This window comes from Patella vulgata, chromosome 4 (genome assembly GCF_932274485.2).
Source record: "Patella vulgata chromosome 4, xgPatVulg1.2, whole genome shotgun sequence".
Taxonomy (NCBI): domain Eukaryota; kingdom Metazoa; phylum Mollusca; class Gastropoda; family Patellidae; genus Patella; species Patella vulgata.
This window is the reverse complement of record NC_065882.2, coordinates 7,485,954-7,512,678: the sequence shown is the minus strand read 5'-3', so window position 1 is coordinate 7,512,678 and position 26,725 is coordinate 7,485,954. Positions and strand designations below refer to the sequence as shown.

At 40.8% G+C, this 26,725-nt stretch overlaps 1 pseudogene; it reads left to right on the top strand.

The window, feature by feature from the left end:
- The first annotated feature begins 4,544 nt into the window (after window positions 1-4,544).
- LOC126817774 (orexin receptor type 2-like) overlaps window positions 4,545-26,725 on the top strand; it is a 36,378-nt pseudogene continuing 14,197 nt past the window's right edge.

Below are 26,725 nucleotides of genomic sequence, written 5' to 3'. Positions count from 1 at the left end.
GCGTTTTAAGATACAGTGTTCAGTGGTACTGATGCGGGTCATTGTCAACCTTTTTGAGATACAGTGTCCAATTGTGATGTGATTGAAAAACGTGTGTGTGGGGTGGTGGGTGAGGGTGGGGGTGCCGGGGTGGGGTGGGGCCGTAGATGGCCGAATGGTTAGCCCGTGCGCGTTGCAACATAAGGTCTGTCATTGAGTCGACTGGTGTGGTTTCGATTCCCCGGTTGTACGTGACGTGACAAGGAGTAGAGACGCCTGTCCAACCCCGTGGGTTTTCTCCGGGTCCTCTAGTTTCCTCCCACAGCTAAGAGAGAGAGAGAGAGAGAGAGAGAGAGAAATGGGGTTTAATGGCCACTCGACACAAACTAGGTTATTTCGGGACTAACATGTGGTTTAATTTTATTTCAATAATTCGCTTGCGCGCAGGGGTCTTTAGCAGTGGGAGGAAATCGGAGGACCCGGTGAAAACCCACGAGGTTGGACAGGCGAACCTACTCCTTGTCACGTACAACCGGGGATTCGAAACCACGCCAGTTGACTCAATGACAGACCGTATGATACAGCGCGCACGCTAACCATTCAGCCATCCAAACCCCACCCCCACCACCTCCCACTGCTAAAGATCACTACGCGTAAGCGAATTATTGAAATAAAATTGAACCATATGTTAGTCCCGAAATAACCTAGTTTGTGTCGAGTGAAAGTTAAACAAGATCTGTCATTAAGTCATGTAGAGTGTTTCAATCTTAAACCTGTACATGACAAGGGTTGGGTCTGTTTTCCTCAGACACACTAAATTCTTCCCACTGCTAATGATCTAATGATGTTTTGTTAATTGATTTTCTTTGAAGTGCTTCATGATGAAATAATAAAACGAAGACAACTACCAATCTGTTAAAACAGCAAAGTACTAAAACATTAAAACAAACAGTGAAACACAACCATCAATTTGATTAAAACAAAGCAACAATATCAATTTGATTAAAATAACACTTTTTTATAACAAAATCAGATTGGTCTGAGTGGTCTTCAAGAGCGAGAGAGAGAGAGAGAAATGGGGTTTAACGTCCACTCGACACAAACTAGGTCATTTCGGGACTAACATAAGGTTCAATTTTATTTCAATAATTCGCTTGCGCGTAGGGGTCTTTAGCAGTGGGAGGAAACCTGAGGACCCGGAGAAAACCCACGAGGTTGGACAGGCAACCCGACTCCTTGTCACGTACAACCGGGAAATCGAAACCCCGCCAGTTGACTCAATGACAGACCGTATGATACAGCGCGCGCGTGCTAACCATTCGGCCATCCAACCCCCCGAGTGGTCTTCGAAGACAAATATAACTAGCACTTATATTTATTGGTCTTATATCTGGACCCATATTTTAATGTTGGGATGAGTTGTCTTCTAACTTGGTATGAGTTGTCTTCTAACTTGGGATGAGTTGTCTTATATTGGGATGAGTTGTCTTGCTATGAGTTGTCTTTAGGATGAGTTGTCTGTATACCCTAATGATATAGTTTGTGTCACGTGCACGTTACCCCCCTCCCCTCTCCCTCTCTCTGTAATACCAAATTGTAACACAAGTTTATTAGCTATCCGGGGGTTGGATGTCTGAATGGTTAGCGTGCGCGCGCTGTATCATAAAGTCTGTCATTGAGTCGACTGGCGTGGTTTCGAATCCCCGGTTGTACGTGACAAGGAGTAGGGTCGCCTGCCCATCCTCGTGGGTTTTTTCCGGGTCCTCCGGTTTCCTCCCACTGCTAAAGACCCCTACGCGAAAGCGAATTATTAAAATAAAAATAAACCATATGTTAGTCCGAAAATGACCTAGTTTGTGTCGAGTGGACGTTAAACCCCATTTCTCTCTCTCTTTATTAGCTATCCGAAATCCTGTAACGTGAAATGGTAATCAAATTATATTAACTTCTGACCACGCTGCTTTTAAAATTGGAAATTCTAATTTGCTAAGTGCTTAAATGACAATTATTATAAATCACGCAATTTATATTTAGAGTGTCTGGCACTATGGGGTGTCTTCTCAGGGAATTTCGGTCTTTAGCATATGAACTGTTTGTATGAAAGAGGAGAACGCTAGATCAGAAACGGTCCTGAACATATGACGTCATGTGTGGATTGTGCGTTAGGTTTATTAGGTTTAAGAATTTGGGGGAGAGGTTGAGTCTCCACATAAGCACTGACCTAGGATGGTGAAGATTTAGTTCGTGATATTTCTTGGTTTTATAAAAATACATACATGTCATTTACTCCAACCAATAGATACCGAGGCCGAATGTGGTCAGCCATGTTAATCGTCCCATACAGTGTGTTATGGGTGAAATTGTGTCCGGATAGCGACGCTACGGTCTATTTTTATAACGAATTCCTACTGTCTAGGGTTATTTTTCGTCAATCCAAAGGACTATACTTGGTTCCTTGCCAGGACATCCATCCCATACAGTGTGTTATGGGTGAAATTTTGTCCGGATAGCGACGCTACGGCCTACTCTTAATCGAATTCCAACTGTCTAGGGTTCTTTTTCGTCCCATCCAAACGACTATGCTTTGTACCTTGCCAGGACATCCGCCCTTCATTACTATGCCAAGGAGGAAGCACGCAGAAAATCACGACTGGCTTTATCGACCAAAGTAAGGATCGAACATTGAACTTCCGTGTTTGGGAGCCAACGTTTTATTAAGAAATGATTATCCAGTCCTGAATGGAACATATGTCTGAATCAATATAACAAAAAATAATGCCGTGACATATCATTTATATTATTATAATCTGGTAACTTATATTTTAAAGGGACAATAACACTCTTGCTGGCTTAACCGCTCCAGAAAATAAAAAATAGCCTTATTCTAAGTACTAGATGTGTTAGTGTCCTACCTGTTGTGTAAATTATCCATTAAATCCTTTTTTACTTGTCCAGAGGGTTCAAAAATATTTCTAAATCCAAGTCACATTTGAAAAGATTTACGTTAGGCTTTTCAAATCATTTAGTTGAATTTTTCCAATTTTTTAAATTAGGTGTGTTAAGATTAAATTTGTATCAACAATTAATTGGAATATTGTAAAATAGTACAATTTGTTGACCAGAATAAAGATTGGGACATATTATTCATTTACAACAAGAGTGGTATTGAACCTTTAACACAGAAAATGGCCATACTTTAAAGGCCATATGTGAGCTGCTCCCACAAAACCACGCTCTTGGTCATTTTATGGAAAAAGAGCTGGCAGCCTATTTTAATAGTCCATGCTCTGCAGCTTTCCACAAATGCAATTCTTTTTGAATTTGTCATATCATCTGGAGTTTGGCTCATCCACAGCAACAAGAAGGCATATGGTTGTTGCTTTTGTGCCCGTAGTACAAAATCAAGTTGTGTAACAAGCGCCTGGTTGCGTGGGAGCAGGTCACATATGTGCAATTTTAGCTCTATAGCATCCCTTGAAAAAAAAACCTACAATATTGTGAAACAATACGACCGGCCTGCATCTTCATTTGCTGTGACGGAAATTGATAGGCTTGTTTTAAATCCGATTGAATGCAAACTGCCAGATTATCTGGTGTTCGTATTTGATTTTCTTCTCTTAATTAAATGTTAAATAATCAATCTACGCACAGAGCATCGTGAGAAATTTGATATTTTCCGAAAAATGCAAATCACGAATCGTAACTTTAATGAACGATTTGTATACGAGGTAACTGTCCGATTAACCTAAATTATTTGCTATTTAGAACTGGCTTAATCAAACGGTTTAGCTCTTTAATATCCGTTGCCCAGCGAAACAAGAACATTCTGTAATCAACATCCCTTGTATTCAAACAATAACACATTTGTTTCCATGGAAACGCAAGAAAACAAACTATTTATTCCGCGACATTTCTAATTAGCAAAAGACAGAAATGCTATAATAGGTTAGTGCATGAAGACATTTTGACAAGATAATTTAAACGGTTAATGACCTATGTAGAAAATACTTCCGGGGTGACCGGCATTGCCGAGCGCGTTTCGGTATCCCTCATTAACGATTAATAGTTCGCGGTTTCCGATAATAATCCACACACTCCGATCTAACTTTAGTTTTTATAGCCCACTTATATCTCCACAGTCGTTTAGTATTAATACTTTTAATCCCGAAATGACCTAGTTTGTGTCGAAAGGACGTTAAACCCCATTTCTCTCTCTCTCAATTAATACTTGTTCTGTCATTCCAGATTAGGTAGTCGCGGTGGCGCAGTAAGTGGGACCCTGGGTTGCTATAACCAGTAGGACTAAGGTTCACCGAGAAAGTTCTTCAGGATTTTACCGTGCTGTTTGCCTTTGTCAGTGGTGCATGACGGGGGGGCCTTGTACGGATAGTGTCTAGTCGTTCGTCTGGAACGAAAACCCGACGAGGTTCCGAGTACAATTATTGGCGTGCAACGCGTAAAGGAAACGTTGTCATGGCAACATCACACCACGTGGGTGCAGATAAGCAGGAAGTTAAACCCAATTTCATTTCATTTTCGTTTCATTTCAGATTATGGTAGTTGATTAGTATAAATAAAGGCGGGAAAACAACAGCCAAAATGGCGGCGTACAGTGTCATCAACAGTTCAGGCAACGCATCAACACTGACCAATTTAACAGAAATACGAAAGTGTAAATACGCTGAAGGTGAACAATGTTATTATTCCGACGAACATCTGATGTGGAGTATTAACCAATATCTGGAACCGGAACCACACGAATGGATGTTCTGTGTCTTGTTTATTATCGTGTTTATATTCGGTGTAACTGGGAATTCGCTCGTGTGTTTTGCCGTCTGGAGAAATAGTCAACTAAGAACGATAACCAACTTTTTTCTCGTTAATCTGGCAGTCGCTGATCTTTTGGTCATAGTTATTTGTTTGCCGCCAACGTTTGCTCAGACATTTTGGGAAACCTGGTTTCTAGGAGACGCCATGTGCAAAATTGTTGAATTCCTTCAGGTAAAGTGATTCAGATTATTTTCTTTTTTTCAATCGTCGCCCCCAATATTACAACACAACTCTAAATATAATATCAGAAGCCAGACATCTTTGTTTCGCAGTCTGGTAATATTATTCAGATTTTCGTCCCGTTCTGTCATCACCCCCAGCATTAAACCTGGAAATCTATTATCAGAAGCCAGCCTCATAGAGTCATACGGGGGATCACGTGGCTAAGTGGGTAAGACGCTAGCTCGCTAGCCTGGAGGTCGGGTGTTCGATCCCTGCATTGGCCGAGAAAGTTCATCCAGATTTTCCGGCGTGGTTCTCCCTTGTCAGTGATGCAGGACGGAGGGGCTGACAAGGAAAGCTGTCTAGTCGTTCGGATGGGACGAAAAACCGAGGTCCCGTGTACACATTGGCGTGCACGTAAAAGATCCCTTGGCAGTTGGAATTCGATATAAGAGTAGGCCGTAGTGCCGCTGTCCGGGCAAAATTTCCCTCATAGCACACTGTATGGCGTATGCCCGTCTTCATTAGCCCAGGTTAGGAGCAGAACAGTAGGACGTTAAACTCCATTTCATTTCATTTCATTTCATAGAGTCATACGTCATAACCGTTCTATATCTTCTGAATAAACTGAGACTTTTAGATTAAAACCAGTTACGTGTAGGGGTCTTTAGCAGTGGGAGGAAACCAAAGAACCCGGAGAAAATGCACGAGGTTGGACAGGCGACGCTACTCCTTCGTTGATTTAAAAATGCATTATGTAAGATTAGGCCGTATCATAAGGTCTGTCATTGATTCCACAGGCGCGGTTTCGATTCCTCAGTTGAACCATGTGTTAGTCCCGAAATGAAATAGTTTGTGTCGAGTTGACGTTAAACCCCATCTCTATATACTTGTTTCCAATTACTCCATTAGCCGATAAACTAGACGACAACTAAATCATAGACACGTATAGTAATCAACATTTCAACATGGTGCCTACTCTATCATTAAATGGTGACAGAACTATTAAAATGTTCTGACATATTTGATCACTTTAACAGAAATGACCCGGCAACATCCATCAATATCTGTCAGTGCGTTTTATCCATTGATATATAAAATGGCCAATGTTAAGCTTGTATTTATCAAGTTACCATCAACAATGTCCAGTTGAAAGGAGAGATCTTGTAAATTTCACAATCGGCTGATTAAGAAAGATCATTTAATAATATGCCGTGATAGAGTTGAGTGTAGGGGGCGGGGGGCATAGGGGGCGGTGGCCCTAGAACCCATTTCAAGAGTGTATCCAATCAAAAAGAGAGAGAGAAATGGGGTTTAACGTCCACTCGACACACACTAGGTCATTTCAGGATTAACATAGGGTTTAATTTTATTTCAATAATTCGCTTGCCCGTAGGGATCTTTAGCAGTGCGAGGGAACCGGAGGACCCGCAGAAAACCCACGAGGTTGAACAGGTGACCCTTATCCTCAGCTTGAAATTAAAATTTAAAACTTCCATGTACAAACTTCTCAAAGTAATTTGAATAGAAAGTTTATTACATCTGGTTTTTAGTTTCAAAATGTCTTTATGTCTCACTGTCTGAGTTACGGGCCCTATATTTAAATCTTAGGAGCATAAAGAGTTGGTCCGGGGCTCCACAAAACATCTGAGTTACGAGCCCTATGCTTAAAGAGTTGGCCCGCGGAGCTTCACAAAACACCTGCACGCTTCTAACTCCCAAGGTGCTATAAAATCATAGAAATTTCTATTATTATTTTCAGTAAATAATTACGATGATTAATAAATATACAGTCACTTATATGATTAACTACAAATATCATCTGTATCATTCACTATTGTATTTCATATATAAATGGCTTTAATACTAAATAACACTCAATGATTACACATATCGTTGTCGATTAAGTTTCACCATTTATAGAAATTGGTATTAACTGTCTATACCAGATAAGTAAGGTAATTAGTATTACTACATGTACTCTTCACTATTAGGGTGGTGGGGGCGTTACTACAACAGGTACCCTTCACTATTAGGGTGGTGGGGTCGTTACTACAACAGGTACCCTTCACTATTAGGGTGGTGGGGGCGTTACTATAACACAGCAATTGGTATTAAGTAAGGTAATTGGTGTTACTACAGCAGCCCCCCCTGACTGTTGGTTGGGGTGGTTAGGGTGGGTGGGGTAGGGGTCTAACGCTTGCTCAGTTTTAGTTAGTGTAGCCTCATCGGGTACCCATCACTATTAGGGTGGGGGATGGGCGTTACTACAACAGGCATCCTTCACTATTGAAGTAGGGGCGGGGCGTCTAACGCTTGCTCAGTTTTAGTTAGTATAGCTACAACAGGTACCCTGTACAATTGGAAAGAGGACGGAAAGAGGATGGAGTGGTCCAGCACGTGGACTTTAGATTATATAGGCTACCATTCAGTCAAGTACGTGACAAGGCGTTCGGTGCCTGCCTAATATCATGCTCTCTCTATCTCTCTCTCTCTCTCTCTCTCTCACTCGCTCTCGTATGTGTGGTATAGATTTTGCAATGTCTGAAGTGATGATATGGATTTAGGTAGTGATGATATGAGTTTTATCGTGTCTTTTGGGGTTATTAAAGAGAATAATTAGAATAGTATCATATATAGTCTATAGCCTATAATGGTTTGTAAAACTATCTTTATTGTTTAATAGGTTAATAGAAGGGACTAGTATAACAGATCATAAAACCACGGTGAAAAATTAATTAGTCATCCGAGATCATCGGTTAATACGCCTCTTTTATATAATTGATAGAAAAGCACGATATGGGACGATGTTCACATCAAATAGCCCCTAGTGATTATATCATCAAATGATTTTTAATCATTTATTTAGCTTATATTAAATACGTTATGTGGGCGTTGTACAAGGAAACGATTTCAAAGCATGAATTGTCCAAGCAATTACAACAAAGTCATTCATTTAGCCCGTGTTGATTAGAAAATTTCTATCAAAGAAATACATCTACTTAATAGTTATTTCTATTGTTATATTGTTAAAGATGTATTATGTAATTAAATGTAGATAAAGAGTTGGCCGTTCTTGCTATACGAGTTGAAATATAGAATATAAAAAAAAGGAATACAGTATTAAGCGGCCACTCAAGGGAATTTTCATGACTGACCGCTGAACGAGAGTGACCTCTTAATAAAATCTCAGTGTTTGTTAGTGCTGACATCAAGTAAAGTTTACGCTTGGATGTACTGGGAGCAAACATCAATACTTGCATCGGTAAATTTGGCCGTCGCTATACGAATTCAAATATAAAAAATAAAAAAAGGAATACATGTATATTGAAAATTTCAGTTAAATTTCTTTAGTTATGAATGTTTGATGTTTTGAAAAGATGTAGTCTGAATCGTGTAGCTTGTCCAGTACCACTATTACGTTAATAAACAAAGTCTCGATTATCCAGTTTAAAGTTGAATTATTAAAAGGTACGATTTTCAAACCCATTAAGTATCTCAGTCACCCGAGTTTCTTGTGAGATGAAATAATAATTTATATAATGTCTATTAAAGCTTTTCGCTTCAAATGTTATTATATTATTATTAATATTATTATTACAGCATATTTATAGTGCGCCCTTCCACTTTACAAAGTCACAAAAAGCAAGATTATGGACATGTTAACAGTTGTTTACATAGAGTCAGTTAAAAGCCTAATTAAATAAATATGTTTTAAGTTGTTTTTTAAAAGAGTATAAAGATGTACAACATCTTAAACTAAATGGTAGATTATTCCATAAAACAGGTGCTTGAAAACGGAAAGAGCGCTGGGCACAAGTGACTTGTTGAACAGTTTGCGTCTTTAAAAGTAGTTAATCTAATGTACGTAATGTTCGGTCAGGTGTGTAAAGTTCTAAAAGATCTGAGAGGTAAACAGGTGCTAAATTATTTAGACATTTAAAAGTATGTAATAAAATCTTAAAATCAATTCGATATTTAACGGGTAACCAGTGTAAATTATATAAAACAGGGGTTATGTGGTCGCATTTCTTAGTTAAAGTAACAGTTGAGCTGCCGTATTCTGTATTTGTTTGTAATTTGTCTATAAGCTTTAAAGGTAAACCAACTACAAGTGAATTAAAGTTATCTAATTGAGAAGTGACCAGAGAATTAACAAGTGACATAATGGCGTCGACAGTTACAAATTTACCTCTTTTACCTATATTTCTGATATTAAAATAGCACAATTTACAAATATTATTTACTCGAGCTTCCATAAGCTTAAAACTATCAAACAAACAATAAGTAGATTTGTTTTGTTTTCGCCACAGATGTTCAGCCTTATTATGGTCCCTTTTGGCTTCTAAAATAGATTCATTGCTGCGTATTAGGAAGAACAGCAAATGTTTTCGTTTCAAGAGGCTTTAAATTTATTAGCGTCAAGTGATTTAAACCTTCGACATGTTACAGTCTTTCTTGTTGATTTTGGTGTCTGGATGTTAAGATTAAAACTTGCCGGGAAATTATCAGATATCAATATTACATGGATTAGTTATCACCAGATCGAGAATATGTCCACCGTTATGAGTCGAAGAAGAAACATGTTGTGTGAGAGATCTATTATTCAACATTTCACAAAAATCAACCGCGGTAGACTCTTTGGAATCATCAACATGAAAATTAAAATCTCTCCAAATAATAGTGCAACACTTAGTCATAATCAACTGGTCCAGAAATAATCCAGGTTCTTCCATAAACTTTTGACACAATTTTCTATTGAGCAGGCGGTAAATTGTAATAATCCTAGTTTCCTTGAAAAATAATCCAAACTTTCAAAGGAATCCGAACGTTCATGACGGATTTTTTTACATTTTATAGATGACTTAAATATAAGTGCTACAGCTCCGCGCGAACCTCTAACGCAACGTATAAAATATCCATCGGGTCCTAAAGCTGCGATTGTCGATGAATCCGAACAGTCATTACTCAGCCACGTTTCAGTTATTCCAATTAATATCAGCTTTGATGTGTTATTCCGTACGGATCTGGAATTAATTAATCCAAACTGACGCTTCATTTTCGACCGCATTTCTAATCTGTATAAGATTGTTGTTTATTTTCTGCTTTGTTCTAAAGATTATGATCTGTTTGTGATTTTGTTATGTATATAAACATTTATTAGCATATAAAGCCCATATTCAACTCGCTAGAACGTCGGATGGTTGAGGTTTTCAGTGGAATAAAACGCGGCCACCTTTTAATAATTTGATTTAAAAATGGATAATCATCGGGAAAATGGCACTTGACTATAATGCGAAGACTGATAACTTTGACTGAACCTTTCAATATATTCATATCTCATTATCTGATTCAAAACTATTATAGAGAGGGAGGGATAGAGAAATGGGGTTTAACGTCCACTCGACACAAACTAGGTCATTTCGGGACTAACATATGGTTTAATTTTATTTACGTAATTCGCTTGCGCGTAGGGGTCTTTAGCAGTGGGAGGGAACCGGAGGACCCGGAGAAAACCCACGAGGTTGGTCAGGCGACCCTATTCCTTGTCACGTACAACCGGGGATTCGAAACCACGCGATACAGCGCGCGCACGCTAACCATTCGGCCATCCACCCCCCCACCCCCCAAAAAAACTAGTATAGCAAGGCCGTTAACTCATTTTCTAAATCTTACATAATTCATCCTTAGCATGGAAAACTAGAATCCATTTTTTTTTACCAAAACAATATTGGGTTTCCTTTTTCGAAGTATTATTGCATGTTCTAAATCTTACATAATGCATCTTTAACGAACAATGCAATCCATTTTTTCCAAAACAATAATTATCTATGGGGTTTCTCGTTTGTTTTTTTTTACAGGAAATGTCGTGAGTTCGAAAATAGACATTATTCAGATAAATATCTCTTTCCTTCACAATATGCTATAGACACAATAAACCCAATTTTATCAATGATTTGGCAACATGTAGATCTATTACGTAACGGAAGCGAGTAAAATTTTGAGAAAAAATCAAAGTCTGTGTCTTGTCGTTTAATGTCTTCGGTCATGTAACACAAACATTATTTGTATTTCTATCGCGAGCCACGGTGGCTAAGTGGGTAAGAGGCTGACTTGCTAGTCTGGAAGTCGCGTCTTCAATCCCTGCATTGGCCGAGAAAATTCCTTGGTGCAGGACGGTGCAGGACGGAGGGCCTGACAAGGACAACTGTCTAGTCCTTTGGATGGGCTCGTGTATACATTGTCATGCACGTAAAACATACCATGGCAGTTGGAATTCGATAAGAGTAGGCCATAGTGCCGCTGCCTGGGCACAATTTCCCACCTAGCAGACCGTATGGCGTATGCCCGTCTTCATTAGTCCAGTAGGAGCAGAAGAGTAGGACGTACGTTAAACTCCATTTCTTTTCATTTATATTTCCTTGGTTTAATGACTTGTTTGGGATGGCCAAATGGTTTAACGCGTGCGCTTTAGATCATAAGGTTTGTCATTGAGCACAAGGAGTGTGATTTTGATTTCCCTCTTGCACGTGGGGTCGCCTGTGCAACCCTGATGGAGTTTTGCCGTGTCCCGCTGTTTCCTCTGACCGTAGAAGAATATTACGAGCAAGAGAATTATTGAAATAAAATTTGTCATATGTTACTTTATTATTATTTTATTATTTTTATTATTATACAACACTTATATAGCGCTATCTTCCACATACGTGTTCAGGTGCGCTTTACAATAAATACATGTAGAGAAAAAGAAAATCACTAAAAAATAATAATTATAGAAACAGTAAGAAACTAAATATCTATAAAATCAGTACAAAAATAAATATATAAATATCTATAAAATACGTATGGTTAAGATTTAAAACTAATTCAACAATTAAAAGCCTCTTGGAATAAGAAAGTTTTAAGTTTAGATTTAAAAGTTGTTAAAGAGGTACAACTGCGGATACTAAAAGGCAAGAGATTCCACTGCTTTGGTGCTTGAAACGAAAACGATCGCTCTCCATAACTTAAAAGTTTGGCTCTTTTTTCCGTTAATAAAAAGTTGTCTCTGGATGACCGTAACGTTCGAGAAGGTTTATAAATATCCAAAAGACAGGACAAGTAAAAGGGCGCCATACCATTAAAACATTTAAAAGTCAATAAAAGTATTTTATATTTAATTCTAAAAACAATAGGCAACCAGTGCAGTTCAAATAAAATTGGGGTAATATGCTCTCTCTCTCTTTCTCTCTCATATCCGGGGATATCGTGTCTGGCTGTAACCAAAACTTCTCAAGTAGCGTCCATGGCACCTGTCATGACTAAAGTAAAGCAATGAGTACTTTTGTACATAACAAATTTGTATATATTAGTTGTACTTAAAGTGAGAAGTGATTTCTATGCATTTTATTATTGTTGCCCACGGACATCAGTAATATCATCCGCCATACATAATTGATGGACGGAAATGTTACTGTCGTCTGAAGATGCCAGGAGTTATTTTGGAATGGAAATTTGTGGAGTTTTCATCAATGGTTATTAAATATTTATGTTTAACGTCTGTAATTGCAGTAAGATCCGGAATAGTTAAATCATGATCTCGAAGCAATTTAACAATTTTTACTTAGAAACAAACATCGCCACCGACTAATATTCGTTGTGGTCGAACACGAAACAATATAAGCCGGAATGATCGCGACGAGACGTCGTATAGGCTACAAGTCACCGTAGATTTCCCAAATCGACTTTAATGATCGAGACTGTTACATATTTGGTCATAGATAACAATTGATTTCCCCATTGAGTTTACTGTTAATTCATTTTTGTCTGCATCTACCTCTTTCACAAATTTTCATTCGTTGGGTTGAACGCTGTCTACCACAGTTGAAGCGACACGTGGCATGTTTGAGGTTCACCATGGAAACTGGAAGTAGAATGCCTAACCGACCTATATATCACCATAGCATTGTAGCCAACCTCTTAACCCCGTATGAGCCCTAAGAGGGAGGTGTTTTGGGGGGCCCCCCTGAAACTTTTGAAAAAAATAGACTGCCGGAAATGCAGTCTGGTAGTATTTCAGACACCGACTGTCGAGATAAAAACAGCCGACCAGATACCGCCTGTCGCCTTATCCGACCAGTCTGGCAGTATTTCAGGCACTGATCGTCGAGACAAATAGAGCGAACCAGATACTGTCTGTCGCCTTATCCGACCAGTCTGGCAGTATTTCAGGCACTGATCGTCGAGACAAATAGAGCTGACCAGATACTGCCTGTCACCTTATCCGACCAGTCTGGCAGTATTTCAGGCACTGATCGTCGAGACAAATAGAGCTGACCAGATACTGTCTGTCGCCTTATCCGACCGGTCTGGCAGTATTTCAGGCATTGATCGTCGAGACAAATAGAGCTGACCAGATACTGTCTGTCGCCTTATCCGACCAGTCTGGCAGTATTTCAGGCACTGATCGTCGAGACAAATAGAGCTGACCAGATACTGCCTGTCGCCTTATCCGACCATCTGGCAGTATTTCAGGCACTGATCGTCGAGACAAATAGAGCTGACCAGATACTGTCTATCTCCAAATTACTAGCTTGTCCGACCTGAGAAGGGGGTGTTAAACGAATGGAGTAAGTGAATCACAGTGAATGGTATTCTCGCCGCGTTGAGGATCTTAAAAAGCTCTTCTCATGTGTTATTGTTTATAGTAGGTTTAAAGAATTGTGGATTCGGTAAGAAAACACTCAGTCTCTACAACATGCACGTCTATGACTGAGTGGGATCGCGGTGGCTAAGTGGCTAAGACGCCGGCTCGCTAGCCTGTAGGTCTGGTGTTCGATCCCTGCATTTGCCGAGAAAGTTCATCCGGATTTTCCGGCGTGGTTCTCCCTTGTCAGTGATGCAGGACAGAGGGTCTGACAAGGACAGCTGTCTAGTCGTTCGGATGGGACGAAAAACCGAGGTCCCCGTGTACACATTGGCGTGCACGTAAAAGATCCCTTGACAGTTGGAATTCGATATAAGAGTTGGCCGTAGTGCCGCTGTCAGGGCAAAAGTTCCCTCATAGCACACTTTATGGCGTATGCCCGTCTTTATTAGCCCAGTTCGGAGCAGAACAGTAGGACGTTAAACCCCATTTCATTTCATTTCATTTCATTTCTATGACTGAGTGGCAATGTGATATTATATCACCGTAGAAGGTTTTGATTACCAAAACATATCAACAATAATTTATTCTATTTTTTAAAATTATTTGGGGTGGGGTAGGGTGGTGTGGGCCAAAATGAGGGCAGAGCAGATTTAATGGTGTGAAGGTATATGACCCCCCCCCCCCCCCCTTCCTTGCCGCAGCCACTGCTCTGTTATCCTTCCGCCTCAAAATCATGGATGATCACCAAAATTCTGCAGAAATTGTCAATTCAAAATCGTCCACACACATCGCCATGGAAAGGGCAAGGGGGCGGGGGGGGGGGGTCTATAAAAAGAAACAAACATAATTCGGGAAATAATTCGGGATTACCAATCGAGGTGAATTAAAGGTGGTCTGTGTTGGACCTGAACCACTTTACAGATATTGGACAGGTTAACATACCATGTCTTCTGTCACCTAACACCCCCCCCCCCCCATTCTCATCCAACCCCACACCATATGGAATATCGTCTAGAGGTTATTTAAAGTTCAATATTAAGAGAGTGAGAGAGAGAGAGAGAGAGCGAGGAAGATGGGAAAAGTGGTTTAACCAATTACACTAACTAAAACTGAGCAATCGTTAGACGTTTCCACCCCACCCTAATAGTGAAGGGTATCTGTTGTAGTAACGCCCCTGTCCTACCCTAATAGTGAAGGGTACCTGTTGTAGCTACACTAACTAAAACTGAGCAAACGTTAGACTCTCCCCCACCCCAACCAACAGTCATGGGTACTTGATGTAGTAACACCAATTGCCTTACTTAATACCAATTGCTGTGTTATAGTAACGCCCCCACCACCCTAATAGTGATGAGTAGCTGTTATAGTAACGCCCGCACCACCCTAATAGTGATGAGTAGCTGTTGTAGTAACGCCCCTCCACCACCCTAATAGTGATGAGTAGCTGTTGTAGTAACGCCCCCACCACCCTAATAGTAATCAGTAGCTGTTGTAGTAACGCCCCTCCACCACCCTAATAGTGATGAGTAGCTGTTGTAGTAACGCCCCCACCACTCTTATAGTGATGAGTAGCTGTTATAGTAACGCCCCTCCCCCACCCTAATAGTGATGAGTAGCTGTTGTAGTAACGCCCCCCACCACCCTAATAGTGATGAGTAGCTGTTGTAGTAACGCCCCTCCATCACCCCAATAGTGAAGGGAACCTTTTGTAGTAACGCCCCCCTCCCCCACCACCCTAATAGTGAAGAGTACATGTAGTAATACTAATTACCTTACTTATCTGGTATAAACAATTAATGCCAATTGTTATAAATGGTGAAACCTAATCGACAACGATATAAGTATAATCCTTGAGTGTTATTTAGTATTAAAACCATTTATATATGAAATACAATGGTTAATGATACAGATGATATTTGTATTTAATCATATAAGTTACTGTATATTTATTAATCATCGTAATTATTTACTAAAAATAATAATAGTAATTTCTATGATTTTATAGTCAGTAGCATGCAGACGTTTTGTGAAGCCCCGGGGCCAAGTCTTTATGTTCCGTATGGGGCCCGTAACACTCGGCAAACCTCAGCAGATTCCAGTACCCTACATCTAGCCTCGGCTGTATGACGAAGTCCGCCATTGGAACTACTTTCAAATTCCCGGATTACCAACGGCGTTGCCCATGACGACGCCTTTAAAGAATGTTTTATCATACAAATATTTCAAAGTCTGAAGCTGTTTTTCTTTCAAGTTTATCCGATTTTCTTCAAACAAGGACAACTTAATTTGCACTGAAAATTCTACACACGCGTCGAACGACGCAATTTTGATAACTTATTTTTAAAAGTGGCAATTTTTCCTAATAAGTAAACCCGTGCCGCATCGCAATTGTATAGGCGTAGGTACATATCACTTACCGTCATACAGCGGAGACTAGATGTAGAGTAACGGAATCTGCCGAGGTTTGTCGAGTGGGGCCCGTAACTCAGACAGTGAGACATAAAGACATTTTGAAACTAAAAACCAGATGTAATAAACTTTCTATTCAAATTACTTTGAGAAGTTTGTACATGGAAGTTTTAAATTTTAATTTCACGCTGAGGAGTAGGGTCACCTGTTCAACCTCGTGGGTTTTCTGTGGGTCCTCCGGTTTCCACCCACTGCTAAAGATCCCTACGCGCAAGCGAATTATTGAAATAAAATTAAACCATATGTTAGTCCCGAAATGACCTAGTGTGTGTCGAGTGGACGCTAAACCCCATTTCTCTCTCTCTCTCTTTGATTGGATACATTCTTGAAGTGGGTTCTAGGGCCACCGCCCCCTATGCCCCCGCCCCCTACACTCAACTGTATCACGGCATATTATTAAATGATCTTTCTTAATCAACCGACTGTATGATGACATTTACAAGATCTCTTCTTTCAACTGGACATTGTTGATGGTAACTTGATAAATACAAACTTAACATTGGCCATTTTATATATCAATGGATAAAACGCACTGACAGATATTGATGGATGTTGCCGGGTCATTTCTATTAAAGTGATCAAATATGTCAGAACATTTTAATAGTTCCGTCACCATTTAATGATAGAGTAGGCACCATGTTGAAATGTTGATTACTATACGTGTCTATGATTTAGTTGTCGTCTAGTTTATCGGCTAATGGGGTAATTGGAAACAAGTTTATAAGAGAGTGTGTGTGTGAGAGAGAGAGAGAGAGAGAGAGAGAGAGAGAGAGAGAGATGGGTTTTCAGGTTCACTCAATGACAGACCATTCGGCAATCCCCCCCCCCCCCAGGTTTAGTGTGAACATCAAACTCGTGTCGATTTCAGCTTAGTGAAATCTATGACGCAGTATCACTTTTAGTGACTTCTGAAGCATGATAAAAAACAAACACTTCATACTGTCAATCACATAAGATTGGTGTGTTCTGTCATCAGATTCAGGACAATTTTCACATTTGTAACAAGCAAACAAGTTTAATATCAAAAGGGGTCGGGGTCGCGGTGACTACGTGGGTACGACGCTGTCTCGCTAGCCTGGAGATCGAGTGTTCGATCCCTGCATTGTCCGAGGGGGGAGAGGGAGATGGGGTTTAACTTCAACTCGACACAAACCAGGTCATACGGGCAAATTTCCGTCGGATGCACAATGCATGTCGAATGTCCGTCTTCCGCAGACTCGATGCCGAAAAGTATAACTTTAAAACCACCCCCAATTGATTTCAATCCATTTTATTTAAAACTTCTCCTGTATGAAAACTGATTGTTATATATACTATTCAAAAAAAGTAGGGGATATTTGATTTTGGGGGCATAATACTAAAATATGCAAATGACTACGAAAAAAGTCACTATAGAACCTAACAGAAGAAACATTTCCAGTTACATGTGACGCCCAAACGCACCAATAGCTACCGCATGCATGGAATGCAGGTGATGCTTGGGATCATCATGGGGGTCCAACCCAAGATTTGCACGACTCTGACTTTGAATGTTACAGTCATTGTGGCATTGAATTCCAGGTGGAAACATCAGTTTAATTGTTTTAGTGACCAGAAAACAAATTTTGATATGCGTCGGCTTACCCAAAATGAAAGGTTACGTGCCCTTGGCATGCTACAGATCGGCACAACACAGGCGGTTGTGGCGCGGACGATGAATGTTTCTCAGTCTGTCATAAGCAGGCTATGGTCCAGATACCGTGATACACAATCTGTACAGGACAGACCACGCTCAGGTCGACCAAGGGCGACAACTCAAGCCCAGGATCGATTTATCCGTACCTTGGCCTTGAGAAATCGTGTCATCACAGCAAATCAGATCAGCGCTCGTCTTCAAACAGACACTGGTGTGAGAGTGAGTGGCCAGACGATTCGGAATCGACTGCATAGGGGTCACCTTCGCGCCCGACGTCCTCGCATGATCCCTTGTTTGAGAGATCATCACATTCAGGCAAGACGTCGTTGGTGTAGGGATCGTCAACACTGGGATAATCGACGCTGGAGCAATGTGATGTTTTCAGATGGGTCAAGGTTCACTGTTGATTTTTTGGACAGACGTAGGAGGGTGTGGCGTCGTCGAAACGAGCGCTTCCAAGACGTTAACGTCATCAGACATGATCGATTTGGGGGTGGTTCTGTTATGGTGTGGGGAGGCATCACTGTTGCTGGAAGAACGGCTTTACATGTTGTTGCAGGGCGTGTTACAGGAAAGTACTACCGGGACAACATCTTGGCAGTCCATGTTGTGCCGTTCGCACGACGTCATGGCCGCCGTTTCATCTTCCAGGATGACAACGCAAGATGTCACAGGGCCAGGATCGTTACAGGTTACCTCCAACAACAGAACATCACCACATTACCTTGGCCAGCACTGAGTCCCGACCTCTCCCCCATCGAGCATGTCTGGGACATGCTTGGACAGAGGTTACGTCAACGTCAACAACGTCCTGCCAATGTCCAAGAACTTGCTGCTGCGTTGCAACAGGAATGGGACAATCTGGACCAAAATGACCTTAGACGTCTCATTAGGAGTATGCCACGTCGGATCAATGCTTGTTTGGCAAACAGAGGAGGATTTACCCGTTACTGACTTGGTTGTGATGCTGTGGTAACTTTGCTGTTTGACCCCGGGTATCATTTTACCCTTATAATGGTCACTCTGTGCCTTACTTAGTCTAACGATCATTTGGAATAAATCGATGAATGTGAACTTCATTTCATTTTGTCATTTGTTTCTTCGTCAGTTTCATTAGGTGACTTTAATAACACTTAAAAATCAAATATCCCCTACTTTTTTTGAATAGTATATTTTATTGTTTTAATATTTTTCAGAATATATCGGTGATAGTGTCTGTATTAACATTAACAGCTATATCAATAGAACGATGGTTCGCCATTTGTCATCCATTATCCTTTAAAGAAACTCGACGTCACGTGATAATAACTCTCATCGTTATATGGGTAGCAGCAAATGTGTTTTCCGTACCATCCCTCATCATCTTCTCCTCCGTACCGGACGGGATGATTCCAGATAATCTGACTGTCTTATTAACGACGTGTCGACCGGCTGGGTACGAACAGACGACATTATGCAAGGAAATAATCCATTTAGTAGTGTTTTATGTGATTCCAGTGATAGTGATGATGTTTGCCTATTTCTCTATAGCTTCCTGTTTGTGGTCCAGTATAAAAAAGGGCAAAGCACTGACAGGTAATCAATCAGAAATGGAATGGGGTTTAACGTCCTAGTCTGCTGCACCGGCTGGGCATATGCCATATATACTGTAATGGGCGCAACTTTGCCTGAACAACGGCACTACGACCTACTGTTATATTGAATTTCAACTGCCAAGGGCTTCTTTTACGTGCACGACAATCTACACCCGAGACCTCGGTTTTATTGTCCCACCGGAACGACTGTATACTGTCCCTGAAACCAATCAGCTGAATAGTAGATGAATTCCAATATTTGTTAACCCGTAGTTCCAGCGCCATACTGGTCCAATCATCGCTCGTGTTCTCTTCTTCTTTGGGGGATCACGTGGCTAAGTGGGTAAGACGCTGGCTCGCTAGCTTCGAGGTCGGTTGTTAGATCCCTGCATTGGCCGAGAAAGATCATCCAGATTTTCCGACGTGGTTTCCCCCTGTCAGTGACGCAGGACGGAGGGTCTGACAAGGACAGCTGTCTAGTCGTTCGGATGGGACGAAAAACCGAGGTCCCGTGTACACATTGGCGTGCACGTAAAAGATTCCTTGACAGTTGGGTTTCGATATACGAGTAGGCCGTAGTGCCGCTGTCCGGGCAAAATTTCCCTCATAGCACACTGTATGGCGTATGCCCGTCTCCATTAGCCCAGTTCGGAGCAAAACAGTAGGACGTGAAACGCCATTTCATTTCATTTCCTCGCGTTCTCTTCTTTTTTGGAGTAGGGGTGGAACAGTAAATAGGGCGCCGAATCGCTAATGCGGAGGTCTCGGGTTCATTTCGGGTGGTAGTCAATAAAGTTCATCGGGATTTCCAAGCGTGGCTGCACCCTGTCAGTTGTGCGGGACAGACCGAGGTCCCGTTGACACATGGTCGTGCACGTAAAAGAACCCTTGAACGAAAGAATTCAATATAAGAGTAGGCTGTACCGCCGATATCTGGGCAACATTTCCTTCATGCCACACTATATGGCGTATGCCCGTCTTCATTAGCCCAGTCGTCGCAGCAGACTAAATCATTCAACCACATTTTATTTACTTGTAGGGGATCACGGTGGCTAAGTGGGTAAGACGCTGGCTCGCTAGCCTGGAGGTCGGGTGTTTGATCCCTGCATTGGCCGAGAAACGTCATCCAGATTTCCCGGGGTGGTTCCCCCTTGTCAGTGATGCAGGACGGAGGGCCTGACAAGGACAGCTGTCTAGTCCTTCGGATGAGACGAAAAACCGAGGTCACGTGTATACACTGGAATGCACGTAAAAGATCCCTTGGCAGTTGGAATTCGATATAAGAGTAGGCGATAGTGCCGCTGCCCGGGCAAAATTTCCCTCATAACACACTGTATGGCGTATGCCCGTCTTCATTAGCCCAGCATAGGATCAGAACAGTAGGACGTTAAACCACATTTCATTTTTTTTTATTTACTTATAAATATTGCATGTATAGAGCCCGTCCAGAAAAAATCCTAAACAGCCTACAGCGCTAAAACAGAGCAAAACAATCTAAATTACAAAATATCTCTAACAAGGATGATTTTTACGACATTTGCTTCGTCCTGTGGAAACCCATTTCCTGAAGAACGTACAAATCTTTGTCAGACCAACGTGACCTTGTTTCCGGGATATTGCAAAACTTCCGCCTTGTCAGCCCCACTCAATCTCACGTCTAAACACGTGCCTTTATAACACGGGTCTTTAAAATGTTATAGACTGTCAGATGGTTAATTAATATAATTATGGATAATAATCTCGTGTATATATATTTCTCGGAAGTCTTAAAGAACAGACACAGTTTGTCGCATATCCGTACTTATTCTTCGGACACAAGTACCCTTAATAATAAGTACAGGCGGAACGCGATACACGCAAAACAAAATCGATAATACAAGAGAGAGGGTGTGAGAAATGGGGTTTAACGTCCACTCGACACCCGGGTTTAAACATTTCTCCGGAAGTCTTAAAGAACAGACATAGTTTGTCGCGTATGATTACTTATTCGTCGGACACAAATGACCGTTAATAGTAAGTGAAGGAGGACCACGATGCACGAAAAACAAAATCGATAGGACAAACCTGCGGACAGGAAGAGATACACAGACATTGTAAAAAATAAAACATCAAATCAAGTGAATGGATCCAGGGTCCGGCCGTATGCGTTTGATTATTTCAGTGTTTTCATAATCTAGAATATTTGATTATTTCAATTGGGCAAGACGCTGGCTGGCTAGCATGAGGGTCGCGTGTTCGATCCCTGCATTGGCCGGGAACATTAATAGAGATTTTCCTTGTCAGTGGTGCAGGACGGAAAGCCTGACAAGGAGAGCTGTCTAGTCGTTCGGATGGGACGAAAAACCGAGGTCCCGTGTACACATTGGCGTGCACGTAAAAGATTCCTTGACAGTTGGGTTTTGATATAAGAGTAGGCCGTAGTGCCGCTGTCCGGGCAAAATTTCCCTCATAGCACACTGTATGGCGTATGCCCGTCTTTATTAGCCCAGTCGGAGCAGAACAGTAGGACGTTAAACCCCACTGCATTTAATTTAATTTGATTATTTCAATGGGTATGCAGAATAAGGTGTTAATGTGTTATTATAATCCCTATACATGTCATTGATTATATCAGAGGTTAAACAGGATACGATATTGTGTTATTATAATCCCTATAATTGATTATATCAGAGGTTATACAGGATAAGGTATTGTGTTATTACAATCCCTATAATTGATGATTTCAGAGGGTATACAGGATAGGGTATAATGTTATTATAATCCCTACAACTGATTATTTTAGAGGGTATACAGGATAAGGTGTTGTGTTATTATAATCCCTATAATTGATTATATCAGAGGTTATACAGGATAAGATATTGTGTTATTATAATCCCTATAATTGATGATTTCAGAGGGTATGCAGGGTATGCAGGATAAGGTATCGTATCAACTACGATCAAGACGACGAGCAGCTAAGATGTTGATTGTTGTTGTCATCGTATTTATATTGTGTTATTTACCAGTTTATATCTGGAATATTTTGAGGTAGGTAGACTCTCTCTCTGTCTCTCTCTCTCTCTCTCTGAGGTACGTAGACATTCTGAACACAGACAACTGTATTATTAAATGTCACGAATCTAACGCCAGTGTTATTTCTAAGAAAACATCCAACCCCGCGAACAATTGGGAAAAGGTTTCGAACCGGTGAAAGAGACGAGAGTTAACATTAAAGTCAATAGGGAAATGAATGGTTCACTGTGTCAATATAGCTCTAGAATAGATCTCAGCCCAGATTGGCCACCATATCTCAAAACTATGTAGTATACTATTTTGTAATTCGTTTCTACTCCGTTTCACCTCTGTCATATACACAAAGACTAAATAAACTTTATCAATGTTATTAAATAGAACACGAATAAGTACTGAACAAAGTTCTGGAAGTATGCTTAGGAATCAAAATGTCGGTCAACTAAATTGCGCTCCATATCCGAAGGACCAGATACCTCCCGTTGTCTCCGACTGTCACTGCTGAAAATTTGAAACGTGGCAGGAAAATGTCAAGAAATTTTCTGGACCAGCATCGCGTTAGAATCCAGAACCTCTTCTATTTCGATTTCTAAATGTTCAACGTGTTGCAAATGGTATACACGAGGACTCGATTGTGCGAACTATACGAAGGACTAGATATTTTTCATTGCCTGCAATTTGCTCTGCTGATAAGGGAAAACGTGGCAGGAAAATCCGGGGGTTCTTCTATAACCTCGCCTACCCAACGTAGTGGGTTTTCGCTGGGTCTTCGGTTTCCTCCAACGGCTAAAGACCCTTTAAAATATGATATAAACTTGTTTCGAAAATGACATAGTTTGGATTGACTAGACGAAAAACTGTATTTTCTGTCTCATTTGAAGCGAGTACTTTAGCATTAGCGATTCTATTTATGGCCTGATTGTCCCTTTATCCGTGTAACTAGGTCTCTGAATTCACCTACTTAACGATTACCACAAAATTGCATATAAATGTGTAGACCTGATTTGATGATCGACAAATGTAGATAAGTAATATTATACCTATTTCCAACTTGGATGTTACGTTTACAACAAAAATGTTTTATAAATGCGTACACCTACGTGTCTGATTTGATGATCGAGAAGTGAAGATAAATTATACCTACTTTGAACTAGATTGTCTAGACTTAATTAACTTATACCCTGAGTTACACTGGTAATGACCGCTCCATATTCTGTCTTTGATATCGCTTTTCTGGTTGGTAGGAGTGTGTGTGTTGGGGGGGGGGGGGAGTCATTGACTCAAGTAGTGTGGGAGGTGGCTAAGTGAGTAAGACATTGGCTCGCCAACCTGGAGATCCCGTTTTCAATGCCGGGTGGAACGAAAAATCAAGGCACCGTGTACATATTGGCGTGCACGTAAAAGATCCCTTGGCAGTTGGCATCGATATAATAGTAGATCACCCTGATTCTTTTTTTTTTGCCAAAGGAATCATTTCTTGCCATAGCTGACACACATTTATAATAATTCAACATACACAACACACCTTTGAACTAACCAGTCATTACGAGACTCGAACATGCGCAGACCGCCTGTTTAGTTAATCGCTAATTTCTACTTGAAGAAAGTGTTGATTTATTATAAAGTCGTGTCAGGTATGACGAGAAGTTATTCCTTTTGCGAAAATAGAAGGTAAGGTTTCCAAAATACCCGAAGGTGGCGGAAGAGCGGTATTTTACCGTATTTTCATATTGAAGCTATATAGAAAGCGATAGGAACTGTCAGCGGACATCGTTCGATCAGAGACATTTCCTAAAGGAACTACTGCTTTACAAGCGTTCCATTACGATTTGTCATAAAATCACAATAAAAACAGATCAAATTTCGTTTGGTATTATATTACAAAGAATTATGGCAATGGTCAATTATAATTTGTCTGCTTTCAAATCTCTGCTAACGTTCTCTAGAATGACGATTCAGGTAGCAGCAGTGGCTCAGTGAGTAAGACGCTGGTTCGCTAACCGAGAGATCTCGGGTTCTCTCGCGGTGTTGGTCGAGAAAGTTCCTTGGGCTTTTTCGGCGCCGTATCCCAGTGTCAGTGGTGCAGGGCGGATGGGGACGAAAAAGAACCTCTTTGCCAGTTGCAATATTTCACTTATAGCACAGCAGGACGTTAAACCCCATTTCATTTCACTTATAGCACAGCAGGACGTTAAACCCCATTTCATTTCACTTATAGCACAGCAGGACGTTAAACCCCATTTCATTTCACTCATAGCACAGCAGGACGTTAATCCCCATTTCATTTCACTTATAGCACAGCAGGACGTTAAACCCCATTTCATTTCACTCATAGCACAGCAGGACGTTAAACCCCATTTCATTTCACTCATAGCACAGCAGGACGTTAAACCCCATTTCATTTCACTCATAGCACAGCAGGACGTTAAACCCCATTTCATTTCACTCATAGCACAGCAGGACGTTAAACCCCATTTCATTTCACTTATAGCACAGCAGGACGTTAAACCCCATTTCATTTCACTTATAGCACAGCAAGACGTTAAACCCCATTTCATTTCACTCATAGCACAGCAGGACGTTAAACCCCATTTCATTTCACTCATAGCACAGCAGGACGTTAAACCCCATTTCATTTCACCCATAGCACAGCAGGACGTTAAACCCCATTTCATTTCACCTATAGCACAGCAGGACGTTAAACCCCATTTCATTTCACTCATAGCACAGCAGGACGTTAAACCCCATTTCATTTCACTCATAGCACAGCAGGACGTTAAACCCCATTTCATTTCACTCATAGCACAGCAGGACGTTAAACCCCATTTCATTTCACTCATAGCACAGCAGGACGTTAAACCCCATTTCATTTCACTCATAGCACAGCAGGACGTTAAACCCCATTTCATTTCACTTCATTTCATTTCACTTCATTTCATTTCACTTCATTTCATTTCACTTCATTTCAGAATGACGAACCTGGATCTCATAAACCAAATACCCCAGAAGAAAGTTTCAGGAATCGGTTACACGGCTCATCTGCTTATATATCTCAACAGTTCCATTAATCCTGTTATATATAATTTTATGAGTGGTATGTATCAACTTTTATCATTAATTTTAACTTTAATTATATGAGAAGTATGTATCAACTTTTATCATTAATTTTAACGTTATATATAATTTTGGGAGAGAGAGAGAGAGTTTAACGTCCACTCGACACAGACTAGGTCATTTCGTGACTAACACATGGTTCAATTTTATTTCAATAATTCGCTTGCGCGTAGGGGTCTTTAACAGTGGGTTGGACAGGCGACCCTACTCCTTGTATCGAAACCACGCCAGTTGAATCAATGGCAGACCTTATGATATAGCGCCCACGTTCTAACCATTCGGCCATACAACCCCATCTAAAATGTTATGGTGATTGTGCTTTTAAACTGACAAATATTGCAAATCCGCCAACCATTTCCACCTATCCGATACGGTTTCAATGTTAACATATCCAAAACAATTAAATGTTAGGGAAATTGTGTTTCCAAAGTTTTAAATATTGTAAATCCATGACCAAACATATTCACCCAGTCGATGGAGTTTTAATTCTAATTTAACCCCAACAATCTAACAAACTAATAATAATGAAATTTGCAAAGATTGTAAAATCCGTAAATTCCATTCAGTCGATGGAGCTGTTATTCAAGCAACTATATATGATGTAGTTAATCTTTATAGACATGGCCTTGAGATAAAAGGTCTTTCTACAGTTAAATTACACACAAGACTGCTCCCTGGATGATAAGAATAATTCCTAATGCAGTGACAAATTTAGTATTCCATTAAAACCTCGTGTGGAGGTCAGATGGGGATAAATATAATTGAAGCGTAGGAAATAAATCATTTCCGGTCACTAACTTAATGGGGTCAGACCACTAACTCTCTCTTTATCCATGACTGTTTTAGGCCTATATCATTTTTATGAACATTCCGCTGGGCTGAATCTTTTATAAGCAGGGGGATCACGGTGGCTAAGTGGGTAAGGCGCTGGCTCGCTAGCCTGGAGGTCGGGTGTTCGATCCCTGCATTGGCCGAGAAAGTTCATCCAGATTTTCCGCCGTGGTTCCCCCTTGTCAGTGATGCAGGACGGAGGGCCTGACAAGGACAGCTGTCTAGTCATTCGGATGAGATGAAAAACCGAGGTCCCGTGTACACATTGGCGTGCACGTAAAAGATCCCTTGACAGTTGGAATTCGATATAAAAGTAGGCCGTAGTGCCGCTGTCCGGGCAAAATTACCCTCATAGCACACTGTATGGCGTATGCCCGTCTTCATTAGCCCAGTTCGGAGCAAAACAGTAGGACGTTAAACCCCATTTCATTCATTCTTTTATAACCAAAGAGA